This window comes from Balearica regulorum, chromosome 4 (assembly GCF_011004875.1).
Source record: "Balearica regulorum gibbericeps isolate bBalReg1 chromosome 4, bBalReg1.pri, whole genome shotgun sequence".
Lineage (NCBI taxonomy): Eukaryota > Metazoa > Chordata > Aves > Gruiformes > Gruidae > Balearica > Balearica regulorum.
The window spans coordinates 64,156,021-64,168,761 of record NC_046187.1 but is presented as its reverse complement, the minus strand read 5'-3'; positions in this window follow the sequence as shown (position 1 = coordinate 64,168,761).

Genomic DNA, 12,741 nt, shown 5'->3' with positions numbered 1-12,741 from the left:
AATTATTTTTATCTGATTCAGCCACTTCCTCTGCAAAAGTGTGACTTTTCAAGAAATCATAAATATTACAGAAGGATTGAAACTTGTCAAAAAGTCGAATATGGAATGTTTGAGGAATATTGTGTCATGAAAGATTTAAGGAGGTATGTGCATATGCTTCAGCAGCTTAATGATAGAAATGTTCTCTCAATACCTTAAAACTTATGATATTTATTATATTCACTGCTGTCACAAATGCAGCAGTGGAATATATATAATAAATACTCATACATACATATGTTCCTTGTATAAATAGACTTGATGAGATTGCAGAAACCTACTAAATATTTATTCTGTTGAGACTAAACTTTTAATTAAAATTATTTTCCTTCTATCTGAAAATATTTTAATAGATCTTTCCACTACATGTTTATTGTTAGGAACAAAAATGTAGAAGATATTTAAACTGGCAATACTATGGTTTTAAATTCTGAATTGACTTTACAATAAGTGAGTTGTGAAACTGAGGTCAAAAGATGGTCATCCTAAGGCAAGGAATTCTGTATAGTTAATAGACCACATTTTGGAGCTTTTATCAGATTTCTTCTTTCACAGGCATTAACTTGCAAGTTTCACAAGAAGAATCATGTATTCGATGGCTCTGTTGACAGCCAAGTGATAAGGATGTGTGTATTCCTACACACATTGAATTGATTAGGGTCAGGCTCAGTGGCCTGAGCACACAGGCAGACGTGCCTCCTTGAATTCTGGAGAAAGGTGAGCAGAGGCAAGCACACCAGCACTGTCTCTTTGGAGTCATGCTGCAGACGGCCATGACACTGCTCAATATTTCCAGGCTCCCCACTTGGGAATGAACAAGTGCTAGAATGAAAACAAGACCTCGCTACTACCTCAGTAGCCACCATTTTATCACTGGACCTGTTGCAACAAAGGCATTTATCCCTTCAAGTCTAACCCCAGAGTGGCTGAGTGTGTTACATAGATATAAAGACAATATGGACGTTAAAACAGTCTAAAAGTCTACTTAGTAATCCTGCTGTATGAATGCTTTATTGGCATCCTCATTCAGAAATAGATGAATATTTGAATTGCTGGAGACTGCCTATTCCAGCCAAGGTGTACTTCCCAGAAGACCTTTGAGGAACCTGCTTCCAAGGCCAACTTGACACAAACTCTGTTACACAGTGGTGGCTATAGTCTAAGTACCAGACAGGTGCATTATGAGACAAATACGGGGCTTCCCATCTCCTCTGTCATGGGCAGCTCCCCAGAACATACCTCTCACAGGTAATTTAGGCTGTCTGGATGTGGTGTTTTCATGGAAGGAGAAACATTGAAGTAGAACCCAGGTTCATGGGAACAGTTCCTCGGTAGTTTTTAAGTGGTAAGAGTTCACAGGAAGAAGGGTCAGATACAGACACAAGGGCAGGGTAAGATACAAACACAACTGTTTTGTTTTCTCTGTGTATCCAAGATATACAACTGTTGTACCTGGAGTAAATTAGCTCTCTGAAAGCAACAAGAGCTCACCATTTCCTTTTACCTTCACATCCTACAACTTCAAACTGGGATAAGAGTAATCAAAAATAAGTGGCCATTCCAGACAGTAGAATTATATTTTTTTTTATACACAGTTTGCTATAGAACAACAGTTTATTATGTTTTGTAAAAGAAGGATGTGCTGAACAGCAATAAGAAAAGCTGACTGATTATGCGACCTGGGCTGCTGCACTTTGGTTCAGGTCAGCCATTCTGGGAGGAAGGAAGATTGCTTCTACTTGAAAACAAATCATGGACTTAGCTGAGAGATACTGAATTTGAGAGTGGGCCAGGCAGGCTTGCTAAGCAGGATGAATGAAAGGACACTGTTTAGAGTTCGTTGGTAGTAGACTTGCTCGCAATAAAGCCACAGCTAAGTCTCAGTGCAGGAAGAGAGAAGGACACATTCTTAGACACCCCAAGGAGACTATTTAAGGTTTATACCTTCAGAAAGCCACATGCAGCTACTGGAAAGCCGGACTATAAGAAAAGGTATTCTCTTCCAAGGGTACAATGGACATAGGTCTGTTTACAGAGGTTCTTATTTTATACATTTGAACCAGAAGGTTTGAGCTTCTTGCTACTTAAGAGGTTTATGTGTTCTACTTCAGTAATTTTTAGTATTTTAGCTAATAAAATCTAACTTTAGGAACTGGAAGAGTCTTGAGTCTGTTCATCCTTCCTTGCTAATTAATAGGATAAAACGTACAATGATGCTACCTTTTTGAAGCTGCATGAAGACATGTTGACAAAACAGTGTTAAGACTTAAAGACTGTACTTTTGAGTCTTCTGGGAGAGGCAGAGTCTGACTTTTGGCATTTGCTATCCACGCTTCCTTTCACAGCTCTATGCTGCAAAGACCAGAGTACCTTCGGTATTCTTCCCCACAGACTTACCAGTCCAGTCATCTTAGTGGCAACCCCACAGGCAGTCCTGCAGGTAAGGAGTGACAGGCTGGCACACCTGGTGTCAAGGTCGCAGATCAAAGCAGTCTTGTATAGATGTAGCTGATATGTTTCTCTAGGTGCCTAATTTTTTTTTCTTTTCTTGAATTACTTCACTGGTTTCGCATTGCTTATGCCTCGATCAGCATGCCTCATTAGCATATACCAGGCCATACATTTGATATGAAAGGTAAAATAAAAAAAAAATTAGCAGCACCAGATTTAGTTGCTACTTTAAATGGACTTCAAGATGACACTGGTAAATAAGAAACTCCTTCAGGAGCTGGTACGGTAAGGCCAGAGGCTGTCTTCCCAGACTGTCTGTAGTAGGTCTATCTCTAGTGACTGTGCTGTCAAAGCGCTTGGAATGAGCTTTGGTATGAAATTAAATTAACAGTTTGTAGAAAACATTTTCTTTTATGAAAGAGACAGAGGGACCCTGCTTTTGACACTTTCTGTCAGACCATTTAAGATCACACTACTTGAAAATAAAATCTTCTGTCCATTTCATAGGAGCATCTTCCCTGGAGCTCGCTTCTGTCAGTGTAAACCGATCAACACGAGGTCAGACGGAAGCAGTCTCTGCCCCTTACCAGAACTGTAAATGCTGTGATTCACAAGGTTCAGTTAACACTATAAATTCCCAAATCACCCTCAGCTATAAGAACAAAAGACTCTTATTATTTGCAATGTAAATTCTTATACAGCTTGTAACTTGAATGACATAATGGAAATTTTTCACTGTGTGTGCTTCGTGTAGTCTCTTGAGCTACCTAGGGGAATCGGTGCAGCTTTGTTGGTTTTTGTCTCAGTTTCCTTTGCTCAAATGCCTTCAGACTCAAGTATTATCAAGTGTAAGATTTTTGTCATTGGTTCTTGGTATTCATTGTTCCAGTGTATTATCATTTTCTTACTGGTAAAAAATGTCAAGCCAAAGAACTTGTGGTTAGATTAGATAAAAAATGTTAGTGTTACTTCTAGGGTGAATACATGGTAGAAAGCTTACTAAGGTATGCACAGGCTACAGTTTTGGAGGGGACAAGGAGCAGAAAGATAAGTAGCAAAGGAAAGTTTTTCTTGGGGCTGCTGTCCAGATTTCAAGCCAGAAACTGGGCTAGTGACTTCTATTCCAAACAAATGCAAATTAAAATAATCTGAAACTATCATAGCATTCATAGGAAGGGAATATTTTGCAGGCACTGATGACAAAGGTACTAGTATCTTTTTAATGAGAAGTGTTCTCAACTCTGAAGGTTTTATCATTTTTTAGTATTTATTTAATATCTATATTTATTTTTAAAAAAAATAAAATTTAAATATCTGAGTTTTAAAGTTTTGAGATTTTGAGTCATGTGATGTCATATGAATCATAGCTACCAACTAAAAAAGAAAAAAGTTTATGTCATAACTTTAACTATGATTCATTTGCTATCATCTAATTAGATCTAAAGTTTCCAAAACCAACAGAAAAAATAAAAGTAACCTTTGATATATGTGTTAAGGCAATTTTATGACTTTTACATACCTGGTTTGACCTTTGAACATTTTGCTTTACAATTGTGAGACAGTCTAAAGAAATAAAAATAGAGATTTTAAATTTCATTTAAAATATAAAACTTTTGCAAATTAGTAAAGAAATTAGTTCTTAAATTATTAAATTAGTTATTAAAATTATTAAAGAAACCAGTAATGCATTAAATGTTTGTCAAGAATATATATCAACATAATTAAGTGCAGTGATTCCAGATTATAGCCTTGTCTTTTTTCTTGACTTTTATAGTGATATATGAACAACTGATTCACAGAGACATATGATTGAAGGCCAGATCACATTACTTTTCATCCATTTGAAGTATAAATTTCTTACTATAAATTTTGTAATGATACCTTGTCTATTAGTAGGCTGTCTTAGCCTTAAAGAAAAAAACGGAAATTAATTTTGTGAAAGTTAAGCCTCACAGCTGTGCGTTTTAAAACAGCAGACTGATGTATAAGAAAAGGGATATAGCATATTTGGTATGGGCCTGAAGTGAGCAGTTTTGCTTGTAACTACCATAGATAGGGGTGCTGTCATCATCATAAGCTGTATTATGTTGTTTTATACAAACAATATCTGAATCCAGTCCATAAGACTGATATGTCATAACTGAATGGAAGCTAGCAAGTGAATTCATTGTTTTAGCATGTAAGTAGGTCTTGGTAACACAGATGGTGCTTTTTTGTTGTTGAAAACATGTTAACTAAACTATTTCCATATGTTGATTTACCTAGTTTTATTGCTGCAGATTGTAACACAGCCCTTGACTAGAGATGGAGCAGATCTCAAACCTCAGGGGGAAGATGGAAAATCATAGCTACTGGTACAAGGGAGGAAAAAAACCAAACCAGACTTTTTGAATGTCTTGTGACGATTGTGTAGGTAGCATTTATAATTTTGTGTTCAAACCATTATAATATACAGCTTATTTCTTGGTATCAACATTCCTTCTAAGTAGCCTTGTTACTGATCTTACAAATTCCTATGAAGAATCTTGAATGACTGTCCTTTCACGCTGCTCTGCAGAGCAGGCTTGTGCATCATTACAAGTTCAGGAATCATCATCTAGGGGGATGTTTCTAATTAATGTTGTCTTAAGGGTTTTTTTAAGTAGAGGGACAGTGGAAAGGTTCACAGGCACATTCTTCTGCTACCTTGCCTTCATTCTGGTTTGTGGGGGAAGACTCCCTCTTGGAACTGCCAATGGCTTTGAGCTGCCAAAGCTGTTCCACATAATATGCAAATTTATGCAAGATCAGAAAGATGAGTTTATGCCATTAAACCTAGAATGTTCAGTAGAGCTAACAAATGGACATGAGGCAGAAATAACTTCGAAACCCTGCTGAGTTGCTTGAGATTTACTATACCCACTCTACCAGGCTTGCAAACAGAATCTGAAATCAAAGTTTTTTTCCTTTTTAAATTCTTACTTGCAAAATCATGTTTGGGAAACAGGAACCAGACATTACTGCCACTTGTCCCAGTTTCCGCATTGTATAATGAAATGGTCTATTCTGTTTTTGAAGGGCTAGTGTTGGTAAACCAGTATTCAGGTGCTCAAACATCATCCACAATCACTGCTGAAACAGTATTTTACAATATAGAACAAGTACACTTATTTCTGGGTCCTTCCTAAGGTTCAGGTGACATTAGATGTTACTGGGTCTTATTATGAAGTCAAGAACTGAATAAATTCCCAAAAATAATTTGTTTAAACGGTAGAAGGAAAGACCACATATAAATCACTAGGATTTGTCACTTGCATATAATCTCAATGTAAATCAGCAGTAAAAGACTTCCATGACTTATGGTAGCAGACATATAAATCTAAGTTTGCTCCAGCAGCAGTGGATTTGAGTATACGTTTTTATCCTGGTGAAGAGAAAGAAAGAAAAGCAATGTAGTCTCATCTATACATTTATATAGTCTCTTTCATACACAATTTTTTCTCAGAAGCCTTAAAAGTTTATTTCAAAATATCAATTCAATAGCAATTTCATAAACTGAATATTATGGCAGAAGTTCAGACTTAAAGAGGGAAGGAATGGGATGGTTCTGTTATCAAATGAAATTGTATGACAATTTCACCTCAGTCTCATTGATACATATCATTATATTATATTATTAATTAGGGATATGATTTATCCCGGGGGAATTTCATAGAGATAGAACCTTTTAAATTATCAGTCGGAGTGGTTAATGCATCTGAGAGTATTCAAAAAATTATTTTTTTTAAAAAATATGCTCAGAGCATCAGATGTGTGATTCCACTAGGTCTCCTATTGTGCTCTTACCATACAAAGCTTATGGCAATTTGATCTCATGAGTAACTGGAATAGCAACAGTTCTCCTTGGAGCTAAGCAGAATCTTTTTGATTAAATACATTTGTCATAAAGAGATCAATCAATTAAAAAAATAGGAAGAACTATTTTCCTCAAAACTTTAATCATAAAAGGTTTGTGGGATCCATGATGGAGTCTCTCATCAAAGCCAGGTGCAAGCACGCTAGTGGTCAGTTACTCCCAATTTTTGTGTGGAATATGGTGCCCTAGTGCCATCATGTCCTTCCTCTAACCATCCAGTAGTCTTACATTCATGGAAAATCAAGCATGCAGAAGGAGATACTGAAAGAATATTTCAGAACAGCTAGAAACAGAGTAGTTAGAATACACTCCTCCTCTGCTTCCCCTACTGCACACTCCCTCTGCCCTCCAGTAGAAAGCCTGTTGTAGATTTTGTGAAGATAAGAATTCAGACTGGCACAAGTCCAACAAACAAATCTGTTAAAAACTCTCAGCCACATGCACGGGAGTGAAGTGTCATTAATGATAACACATCCAAGGTGCTCAAAGATATTCTCCATGTTAAAACTTCCCTTGTGTCCCTCTTCTCTTCACCCTGTAGCCACATCTACAGTCCTACCATGTAAAACTTCAAAGTGCAAACTCAGATTTTTATGCACTCAGTCTGTTGTTCCAAAGTGCTCAGGCTGTGAGGTTACCATTTCTCTACCAGTATAGCATCTGTATGTATGTGCAATGTCTCAAGTTTCAGTACAATCTACCAAGGGTGAGTGTGAAGAGAAAAAGCAGGACATAGGACTTCTTGGCTCTCTAACTTTGATTTTTCCCAGTGCGGAAGTAGCAAAGGTCTTCTCTGCCCAGACTAAATCCTCTAATAAATCAGTCTCTGGGACAGAGAGGAGTTCTGTATCATTCCTGCTGGTGTCTGTGTGAGCTGAGGAAAGTGTGTCCATTCTAAACCACCGGAAAAAAGGGGAAGAGGATATTACCAATCAATGTGTGCTTAGAAAATCTATAACGGATGGTGGAAAACAAAACCCATAGGGGGTGGAACATTTTACGGCTATCCTACTAAAACCCACTCACTTGCAATACAGCCTAATACATTTCAATTCCTTGGTTTAGTTTTAAATAAGGATATAAAGGTATAACAATGTTGTCAAATTTATTTTTCACAGGACTTCTTGAGTCCAGTGCAAACTGGTAAGATCACATCACATGAGGGTGATGTCACTTTCATATATAAATTTGCTTTTATACGTTTGCCAGGGACAATACTGTCCCTGATTCACTTATATATTTATTTTATTTAATAAACCACTTTTATTTCATGATGGTCAAGAGAGACAGAGAAATGAATTGTTCTAACAAGGAACGTAATACTACATGATGAATCCACCAAGCATTAGACTTGCTCTTTGGGTTGGTTTGTTTGTTTGTGTAATTCCCTATAAAACTAGGGGTCGATAGGAAGGCGGCTGACTGGAAGAACACAGCACCAGCACCACTAGCCAGGATCAGATCTGAGAAAAGGAGAGAAAAGGAAAAAGATACTTACAAGGAATGTATGTACTACCAGGCAAGAATAAGCAGGGGATTCACGTCACAAGGTGCAAGTAGCTAGCCTGGAGCCACTGACACAGACACGTGTGATAGAAGGACCAAAATCAAAGACAATGAGCTAATTTACATATGACCATTTGTTTAAGGTTATGATCAATAGTCCCTCTCCAGAAGGACCACAACGTTAGCAATTATTAAAGGACATGTGCAGCCATGCAAGGTCAGTGGCAAAGCCAGCAGCTCGAGTCACATTGGTGACTTGTGTGAGTGGGTGATTAGGCAATATAAGGATTGTTGAGGAGCAGGTTAACCCACTATGAACAGGTGAGGACTTGGAAATATGTGGCAGAAAGCTACTAAAAGAGACTACTCATATAAAAGTATGAGACTCCCGGTAAAAGGGAAATGACGTTACAGCAGCTAGGCTTTTGTGCCTTGTGCTTGGGCCAGTTATCAGCAGGGTGGAAGAAATGAAATATGAGGGGAGTACAGAAACCTTCATCTTGCGCTGCTTCTCCCATCCCTTAAACCAGCCGCAGCCATAACCTGGCTGTTCAAGTCTACCATGAGCAGGCAGGTAAAGCAGAGGGAAAAGGAGCCTGAGGATTTAGGTGTAATAGATAACTGGTGTAATAAGACAACTGGAACAGTAAGATAAAAGGGAGGAACTTGTCCTGCAAAGAAGAAGAAGGAAAAAGGAAGAGGTAGGGACATGGCAATATATATTATCTCTTAAGAGCATGTTGTTAAGTGCAGAGAAAATCATGGGTGATGGCAAAGGGGAAAGTACTGTACTGCTATAATGGAAACCATCCACTATATATCACCAGGGCCAGAAGAAGTGGATGAGGGGTTTTGTGAGCTACAACAGAAGTCATCCAAAACACCAGGCTTACAAATAAATGTGAATTTTAGTAGCCCATAAGTCTGTGAAAAGGAAAATAGCAAAGGCTGTGATTCTCAGTTAACTCGTATGCATCGGTAAGAACTTTTAAAGATAAGAATTGGAGACATCTATGGAGAGAAAGTGCCTCAAAGGGCAGGAAATGGTTAAAAGCACCTAAATTGAAAATATCTTGGGAGAGGAGAGAGTGAAATGATGAAGTTCATGATCCTTAGGAAAAGAATGAGGAACTATAACAAAAAAAAACCAAGGTGTTTATAGAAAGGAGGCTTCAGTAAATTCATAGAACTGGTAAACAAGGAGTCCTAGGAGAGAAAAAAAAAGAAATTAAAGTGAACTGTCAGTTCCATAAAGAAACAATATTAAGGTCATGAGTGCAAAATATACTATTACAGAGGAAAGATTAAAGGTGTAGTAAGAGATGAGCTTGATGAAATCATGGGCTTTTTGTGAATTTCAAACATAAAAAGAGAGTGGAAGCTAGATCTGGTTACTAAGGTCAAATACAAAATGTAGAATGAGAGCATAAGGAGTGAGTAAGATGATCCACATAAAACCTACAGTCTTTAACTAGGAAGCTAAATTATAAGAAGAAATCCTTCCATAAGACGAAAGAGTTGGTTGAGCACTTATTGTAGTGGGGGGCTATTACAGACTGATCCAGGAAAAGTGAGTAGGTCAATACTTTTTTGCAAGTTATTACTGAAAATGTCATAAGGCTGTTGTAATAAATACTAGTCACAGAGGGTAAGACCTCCGTCTCTAATAAGGAAGGAACAGGTCAAACAATATCTAAATGTTAGATGTTCTCTAAATAGTTGAAACAGCTGGTCGTCACTGCAGTGTAATTAAAAAGCTGGCTGATGAAATCGCAGTATCGTTAGTTGTTATCTCTGAGACACTAGCAAGAACTGGAGACAGGCAAACATACAGTTTGAAGAAATGGAAATGGGAAAAGAAGCAGCCAGAAAATAACAGAATAACCAGCTTAAAATCAGCTTCTAGAAAAATACTGGAAGAGCTATTCAAATTGTTTTTAAAAACCTAGAAAGAAACAGAAAAATAAGTAACAGCTGGCATGTTATCAACAAGAAAAAAATGCCAAATCGGTTTAATTTCTCTCTCCCACAGGACAGAAAACTACATGGGTAGAGGAGGAACAGCTGATACATAGCTTGACTTCAGCAAGTTTTCAGCACCACTAGTATAATCTTCAAGAGCAAAGCATGGCCTCAATGGAAATGTTAGAAGATGGATACAAAGCTTGTTGTATCCCATTCTGAAAACAGTTATAATGAGTCCTGTGTCAAAACAAAAGCATGTAATTAGTGAATTTCTGCTGGGGTCTGTCCCGAGTGAGTGTTCTCATTAGTTATGTGGTACAGTTTTATTAAATGTGTAGATAGGACATGGGTGGGAAGATTGCCAGTACAGCTGAGGATACACCTAGAACTCAAAACAACCAAAACAAATTGAAGGTGCCATCTGAAAGAAAACCAAGGTATTTAATAATGATGACTGCAAGGTACTAATGCAAGTGGGAAACCTCAGCTAGACAGTAACAGTAAATAGCTGTTTGTAACCATTTTCAAATATATGCAAGTTTGCTGTAGGGAGCAGCAGAGTTGATGGTATTCTGTGTTCATTGTGAGTAGAAAAGGAGTTAATGTAAAGGAGATTTAGACAGATACAAGGAGTAAAGCACTGAAATCGAATTTGTCTGAGAAGTTTGTATCTTCCCAACTTCATCATCAGCATCTTCAATGTTGACAAATGTCTGTCATCACTGACCTATATAATTCTGTCTTGGACAAATCAATGGGCTGAATGATGTCTTGGGGTTACTTCCCTACAATTTCATGGTTCCATGTCTACCCAGAAGCTACTGCAGCCACCTTCAGCAGCTAAGAGGCAAATGCATACTGCTTTCCTACATGAGAATCCAGCTGAGATGCAGGAATGCATGACAAGATCACCATATGCTCCGCTCTCTCACAGTAGTATTGACAACAGCTCCTTCCTGCCAGCTCTAAAGTATTCTTCATTCCTTCTGTGTAAACCATATGCACAGGGAGAGTGCTGATAAGGAGACACCCTACAGCCAGTGCCAATAGGTTTCAGCAGATGATGCCTGCAGTACTTGCTTGCAATTTGTCTTTACATTTGGGATTCTATAATGTATCTGCAAGCACCAAATACAGCAACCTGGCTAAGTAAGTTTACATAGGTACAAGGGTCCATACAAAAATTGAAGACAGAAGAATACAGTAATGAAAGCAAGAGCAAAACTGCAGTAATTGCAGAGCTTTCTCAATCAATCCAGGTATAGATAGAATGTTCCCATAGGCACAGCATGCATTTTCCTTGGCATCTCTATAATCTTGAAAACAACTTTTCAAGGTATTAGAACATCCATAACTTTTAGCATCTGCAGCAATATGAGAAGACAAAAAATTATAGGAATGTGTTTGCATTTTTTTTAAAAAAACAGATTTGTATGCCAAATCTAGCAGAAAAGACCCACTCATGTATCACAATTAGGAGAGATATATTCCTCAAGAAGCATTGAAATCATTAAAAATGTAATTTAAAGACTTTTTTTTGATGGATCTGTTACAGGCTACCATTTACTGTGGGTACGCTTCTAAGATCTAGCAATTAACAAGCCCCAGTATGTCTTTTTCTTGCATCCCTCTGATACCTGAAAAGTAATAACAGCCAGTCTTAATTTCCTGTGTGAAGAAAATAAACCTCTCTTTCCAAAGGTATTCTGATTTTGAGCTTTAATCTGTTGAAGAACATCTGAGCTCTTTTAAATGAAGCAAGCTGAACAACAACATTCAGTCTAGATAGAATCTCTATGCACATGTGTAGTGATAATGGTAACATAACCAGTGGGAATATAAATTCACTGCCAGTGACTTTGTCACAGATATAAAGATCTTCTGGAGAAGGCATGTACATCAAGCGTAAGAATATATGACATTTCTCCACCTCTGCAGGAATCAGTTCATCAGATAATCTGTTTAAGGAAATTCCAGCACTGTAATTTGCCTTTTTGCTTTTAAGCAACAATGCGATAATGCAGAAGCCACGTTCAATGATTCAGAATGATTTAGTTTTCAGGAAGCCCATTAATTTAACCATATTTTCCCATACTTTTCAGCACCATGTCCTGTCATCTGGAAATAATAGAAACCATAATAGTAAATTCTGAAAGCTAAGAAAAAACGTGCAAGTACAGTTCACATGGTATTTACTGGTATGCTAATGTTAGCCCAGCCTAACCAAAATTACAGTTTCTTGGTAAACCTGGATTAGCTTTCTAGTGAAAAGGATACTGAAGTGACAATCAAAAGCAAATGTGTTGTAGTTCTATAGTTATTTATATGACAGCATGAACATAAGCCGGATATATGGATCCTGAATCAAAAATATATGGTAAGTGAGCATTTTCTTCTTGCTGCAAAGTTGTATAATATACTCTATGAGTGCAAAATGGGAATAAGAAAGAGAAAGAAGATCAGCATATTTCACATGTGACTAAGTTTTCTTTACCTCTCACTCTTAAAAAGTGTTGCTCAGACGATGTTTTTTAAAATATATGTAATTACTGCACTTTTATTGTAAATTTATATTTCTGTATTCCAAAAGGAAAATTTTCCATAAGGTATTTGGATCTATCACTTCACTGTCAGTAAATTTAGTCTCCTCACAAAATTTTTCAGTCAGAATATCAGCCTAAAATGAAGCAAGACTTTCTAGTAAAACCCGTAACAAACCTCACATGTTGGATTCTGTAGCTCAGTTATAAGCAGTAAATATATTTTTAGTTTTTGACCATCGGTTTAAGATGGATTTAATGGTCTCTAAAGGCAGTTCTCTTTCTTCAGATTAGAAAATAGTCAATTAAATTGAAAAAAAAAATTCTCTGTACAAAAGAGGGGGG